Source organism: Mustela nigripes, chromosome 14, assembly GCF_022355385.1.
Source record: "Mustela nigripes isolate SB6536 chromosome 14, MUSNIG.SB6536, whole genome shotgun sequence".
Taxonomy (NCBI): Eukaryota; Metazoa; Chordata; class Mammalia; order Carnivora; family Mustelidae; genus Mustela; species Mustela nigripes.
The window spans coordinates 104751653-104757640 of record NC_081570.1 but is presented as its reverse complement, the minus strand read 5'-3'; the positions used below and the strand labels follow the sequence as shown (position 1 = coordinate 104757640).

At 47.9% G+C, this 5988-nt stretch overlaps 1 non-coding gene across 1 annotated transcript; it reads left to right on the top strand.

Annotated features, from left to right (window-relative positions):
- The first annotated feature begins 3133 nt into the window (after positions 1-3133).
- On the top strand, positions 3134-3296 carry LOC132002394 (U1 spliceosomal RNA). Its single transcript, XR_009399879.1, has one exon. It is a non-coding gene; the product is annotated as a U1 spliceosomal RNA (small nuclear RNA).
- The last annotated feature ends 2692 nt before the right edge of the window (positions 3297-5988 follow it).

Here is a 5988-nt window from a genome sequence, read left to right as displayed (position 1 = left end):
TGCTCAGGTTCTCCTGCCCCGTGGCCTCGCTTGGAAACTCTCTTGAGCCAGTTCCTTGGAGCAGATATAGGGCTCCGCTCACCTGTGTGCTTTCCTGTCTAGGAAGGTTCTCTTCTTTCCCTGATGCCCAGAAACTTGGAAATCTGCATTTTATGCATCTTGTGTGTCTTTGCAGTTGCTTTGTTTTTTTCAGGTAGGAGAGTAAATCCAGTCTGTACAGACTTGTACAGTCTGAATATAGACTTGTACAGAATGCAGAGCCAGAGCCAGGGCCCAACCTTGAAGTAAGAAAACCCTTACAAGTTTGTATTTAAAAACCACTGAGCCAGAACAAAGGGCAGCTTTTGTTGTGTATTTTTTTTTTCTTTTTGAGAGAAGCCTGTGCCCTTATGGGCCCAAAAGGCTACTTGAGAAGGATGAAGCAGGAGGACTGAGTGGTCCTAGGACGCCCATGCAGGGCTGTCCTGCTTTCCAGGTTGGAGGTGATGGAGACCTCGCCAGGGTAGTGGCTTGGTTTCCACCTGATTGAACGTCTAGCCATTGTGCGCAGTCTCCCTGTTGCCCACCATCTCTGGCAAGAGGATGGGGTCCAGCAGGAGTGCCTTAACCGCCTGAGGCTTGTCCATGGGGAAGCGTCCTTCCTGGCCTTGCCCAGGGGCTTCAGTACTGTGTGCCTCCTCCTCCACCAAGTGGGGTCAGCCTATGCTGCTGGGGGTGCTGTTCAGTGGCAGCTCCTGCTCTGAAGCCCAGTCCCAGAGCTTGTGGAGGTGGACCTGAGGGCTGAGCAGAACCTGGGGAAGGTGAGCTTCTTCCGCTGCTCCACTGCTGCCATCTCATTAGCTTTTCTAAGTTTTTCGTCAACACTGGGGGAGAGTGCAGGAGACACCCACCCCTTGCGTGGGGGCTGAGAGGATGCTGCCCTGAGGTCTGTGATAAGAGCTCTCCTGTGTCAGTGGGCATGGCTCTTGAAAGCCCCTGAGCCTGCTCTGCTCATTTCTCTTCTCTCCAGCATCCTCCCCAGGAAGAATGAGACTGACCACAACGTGGCCTCATGGTAAGTGTGGGCTCTCTCCCAGCCTTTCTAGGGTGTCTCATGGGTAACACTGAGCCCAGGTCTGACTTCTGATCCCTAGGGAAATAAAGAGAGCCACGAGTTGTGTCAAAGCCCTGGACTGCAAAGCTGGTGCTAAAGGAGGGTCAGGGATTCCTTGCTCCCATCCAGGCACTCCCCTACTGGTCCCAAGAGACCCCAGAAAGGGCTCCACTCACACACACATTTTTACCTTACAGTTCTGAGGGTGCAAGGTCCCAACAAGGATCTCAGTGGACTAAAATCCAGATGTCCACAGGGCACCTTCTCTTCTGAAGGCTCTAGGAGAGGGTGGAAATTAGTCAAGGGAAACTGCACTAAAATGCAGTTTGGAGGTTTTAGCAAGGGAGCTCCTCTGCCTTCCTTACCTCCTAGGGCACTACAGCCCCAGGGGAGGGACTGATCTGACCTTACAGGGACTTGACATTGCACAGGCATAGGCCTCTACTAACCAGGCCAGAGTCAGGAATGCTAGCTTTGTTCTCCCAGGGAGACACCAGTGCTCTTCCAACTCACAGTTCACCCCGATGGACTTTTAGAACAATCTTCCCAACTGACCTCTTTCAAAACTGTCCCTCCCATTTGTTCTCTGGACTCACCTATGGATTTGCCAATGCTGATTTTTCCCAGATCACCTTTCCCTTTTATCCTGAAAAATCCCATTTTTGCTGGTAAAATATCTGACAGTTTCTATTTTTTTTTAGGTGAAGCAGTGGTTCTATTTGCCTGTTCCAGCTTTTAGAGGCCCCTCCTCTATGCTAAGCCCCAGCCCCAGCAGGGATAGTCGTCCTCACACAGCATCCTTCTGACCTCCTTCTCTGCCTCTTCCAGTTTTAAGACCCCCTTGTCTTTCCAGAGGTTGCCTGGAGAATCCAGGATCATCTCACCATTTCAAGGTCCTTAACATAAGCACCTCTGCAGTGTCCCACTTGCTCTGTGATAGAACATGCATACAGGTTCCTGGCATTAACATGGGTCCCTACTGCCCCCACCTCACTATGAATTTATGTGACAACTAAAGTTGGATGCCCCTCCACCCCCTTTCTTTTCGAATTACAACAGTCCCATAAAAGAAAAGCATTCTCTCAAGGCACAATCAAGACTATGGCAAATTAGGATCCTGGGGGCTCCTTCCATGACCATAGAATTGCCAAGTACTTGTCTCCTGGGAGTATTTGTTTTGCTTTGCTTCCTAGACCTGACTTTTTTCGGTCCACAGGCTGACTTTGATGCAGAAATTTCATCCGAGGGGAAACGCTGGAGGGAGGGAAGGCAGCGGCAGAGCAGGGCATGTGGAACCTGCTAACCCCCTACTGTGAACCCAGAGCCCAGTCTAAGGGAGCAGAATCCTTGGGCGCTCTCTTTCGGGCGGCCACCAGAGGGCACCGCAGCTCTGCCCTAGGAGCCCACCTGGTGAAGAAGCTGGTCCTGGTGGTGTTCTCAGGGCCTGGGATGTTGCTGGCAGGTGTCAGCCCAAGGCATGGCCCAGAAGTTTCTGATTTTGGGTTTCCCGCCCCCTCCCCCGGGGTGTCCAGGCCTGGGGGGTGCGTGGGGCACTGGCTAGGAGGCTGAGTTCCACAAGTGCAGCCAATGTACTCTGTCTCCTCAAAACAGGTTCTAAGGAATGGGGCAGAGAGAGAGAGAGACAGAGAGAGAGAGAGAGAGAGAGATGGATCTGTGCTTCTCTGTCTGCTGGAAAGTCCTCCCTCACGTTCCTCTCAAGCTGGGACAGCCTTCCCTGTGATGAGTGCTCTGTGTGCATGCGTGCATGTGTGCATGTGTGTGTTTGCCCCTGATGTCATGGGCGCAACGTGTCTAATGTCAAACAGGTGCCCTTGCGGGGCAGTTCTGGGCCAGAGAATTCCTGGGACAGAGGATGTAGCAGTGCTTTTTCTTCCATTGTATCAGAAAGACTCCTGTGGAAGGTGAGTATGCTTAGGACAGGACAGGGTGCCAAGGATTTTGGGGGTCAGGGTGGCGAGTGAACATGTATGTGGGGTGGACAGCCGGTGAGGCTGGACTGGAGCAGAAGAGGAGGGAGTCATATTTACTTAGCAGGGAAAATGCCACTATCAAGTAGGTGGTTTTCCCAGGATGAGGTTTGACCATTGCACGACGGTCCTGCTGACTCTTGTGATATCCCCAAATGTGGTAAACTCAACTGCCTGACTTGTGATGGGGAGGACTGTCTTCGTGCTCTTTCCCTGGTAAATGACAGAATTCTCTTTTCTTTGTATTCTCACATGTTTTTCTCTGGTAAGATGCATTTTGGTCCTCCCAGTTACTTAAGGAATGCATGGTTTTTAGCCCTTTTAATTATATTGCTGCTTGATGAAATAATGTAAAATTTCCTTGGTAATTTAACCTAGATTACTTGTACAACTGGATCAGAATATATATACATTCCTCAACTGTCAAATGTCCTTTTAATTCTCATTCCAAATAAAATTTGGTCATGTTGATAAACAAACAAAGAAATCAAGAACCACAATAAAAGTGTGTTCCTCACCTTTAGGTGATGTTCCCTCGCACTTGTATCATGAAGGACACTGTGAAGGGCATTTCCCAACTACAATAGGTTTTTGCTAACACCCTCTTCCTGAGACCATGGGGTGTGTACTTTCTGGTTGCAAGGAATAAAATCCCCAGTTTGTTTCCTGGGAGGTGTGTTCCTGATGATTTGGCTTCAGGGAATTGCCATCAGCCTAGCTCTGCCATGGTGGCAGGAACCATTTTCACACGTGTGTGGTGTGGCACATTTCCTGAAAATGAACATATTTTTTCAAGGTAAGATTGCTCCCTGTAATTCCTCTGTTCTTATCCCTACTGTTTTCCTAACTATGGTAAATTGTACAAAAGAACTGAATTATCATAGATGGGGTTTGGGATTTAATAAGAGCTGTTGGGGAGCCTCTGTGGCTCAGTGGGTTAAGCCTCTGCCCTCAGCTCAGGTCCTTGGATGAGCCCCACGTTGGGAGCCCCGCTCGGTGGGGAACCTGCTTCTCCCACTCCTTCTGCTGTTCTCCCTCCTTGTGTTCTTTCTCTCTGTCTCTGTCAAATAAATAAATAAAATCCTGAAAAAAAAAAAACCAACCAAGAGGTTTTATCATCTTGAACTTCCAGGGAATTGATGACAAGGACTACAAAGGAGCTGGGCAATATGCCTCTGGGCTTTTCAAGTTGCAAATGGGCACGTGCAAAAGAATGATACATAATTTTGGAAGATACTTCAGCAACAAACTTGGCCATCACGGCCATGAAACCAATGATCCGCCAGTCACTCTGTACACAGATTATCTTGCTTTAACATTGGCCAATTGCAAGTATTTCAGGAAACATTAGAGACTTGGATAAGACCACATCCAACCAATATGGGATGACATAAAGGATTGTATTGCCTAATCAGTCCCCCCAAACCATAAATCGTCCACAGTATCAAGTTTTACTTGCATTTTCAAGCGTCAAATATTGAGGTATGATGAAAGCATCTGAGACCCCAGCAACACTAACTGCAGGAACCTGCTTCCCACAGGAGGACACGCTCTGGCCCACATGAAACCTATATGGTCCCTCAGTGATGTGTGAGCTCAGCACACAAAGTGGAGCTGTGTGGGGTGATGTCCCATGGCCATGCTTACATACCTCATGTGACCATTCCTAGGGAATGTGGTCATTTTAATCCGCAGATTCTAAGTTTGGTTCCTTAAATAGTTCTATACACATCAGATACACCCTTGTAAATCAGCAAGAATCCTATTTAACTTCCTTAGGAAAAGGTACGCAAAAAGGGAAAAGTTCCTCCCTTATCCTTCAAGGTCTCACAGCTAAACTAAGAAGTAAGTTTACCTGAGACATTGAATACGCATCAATAACCAATATTAAAATCGAGGCTGTTACAGAAATATAAAGGATGAAGGCAGACAGTTTTTATGCATTTTAGACAAGGAGATCTTGTCTCTGAGGGCTGTTTGGGAGTTTAATTTGGAGGGAGTTCTAAGCAGAATTTAGAACCTCTGTTTTAAAGTCCCTGGTGAGAAGGATATCTTTTTATTTCTTAGCACAGGCAGTGCCTTTTATATATGGGAGGTTGGTTTCCTGCTCTCAGAAAGAGAGAGGAGGATTTGAGTGTCCTTGTACCAGGTGCTTTTCAAGTAGCTTCAAGTCAAAATAATCAGTGTGCCACAGTGGTCCATTTTGGGCAATCTGACCTTGGTGTCTAATGGGTACCATGGTTTCTCTCAGCATTGCTCATTATTCAGTGCCTGTTTCAGTAGAAAGCTAAACATATGATTGTCAGAAAAACAAATGGACACCCAGGTGGTTCAGTCGGTTCAGTGCCTAACACTTGACAGCTCAGGTCATGAGTTGAGGGGCATGGGAACCAGCCTCAGTTCTGCTTCCATTCTCTGTGTAGAGTCTGCTTGGGATTCACTATCCCTCTGCCCATGACTCCTGCTATAAATAAATATATATACGAAAGAAATAAAAAATAAACACTATGATCTTACCTGAAACTAATACAATGCTGTATGTTATGTGTAATGGAATTTTTAAAGAATTATTTGCAGGGATTCCTGGGTGACTAGTTTGTTGAAGTGTCAGTCTAGGGCTCAAGTCAGGGTACCAGGGTCCTGGGATAAGCCCCAAGTAGAGTTCCCTGTTGGTGGTGAGTCTGATCCTCCCTCTCACTCACCCTTCCTCCAAAACCACTCCTGCGTGAGAGAGAAGCGTGAATGAGAGAGGAAGCGGCTCGCTTCCCGAGGGGCGAGCACATGGGCTGAGAGTCCTGCCTCTGCCTCCTCAGTGTCTGGCATTGTAGGCAGGAAAGCAGACTGCTAATGCAGAGTGTAAGTGAAGGCCTGAGGTAAAGTCCCTTTGCGTCCCTGTGAGAAAGAAGT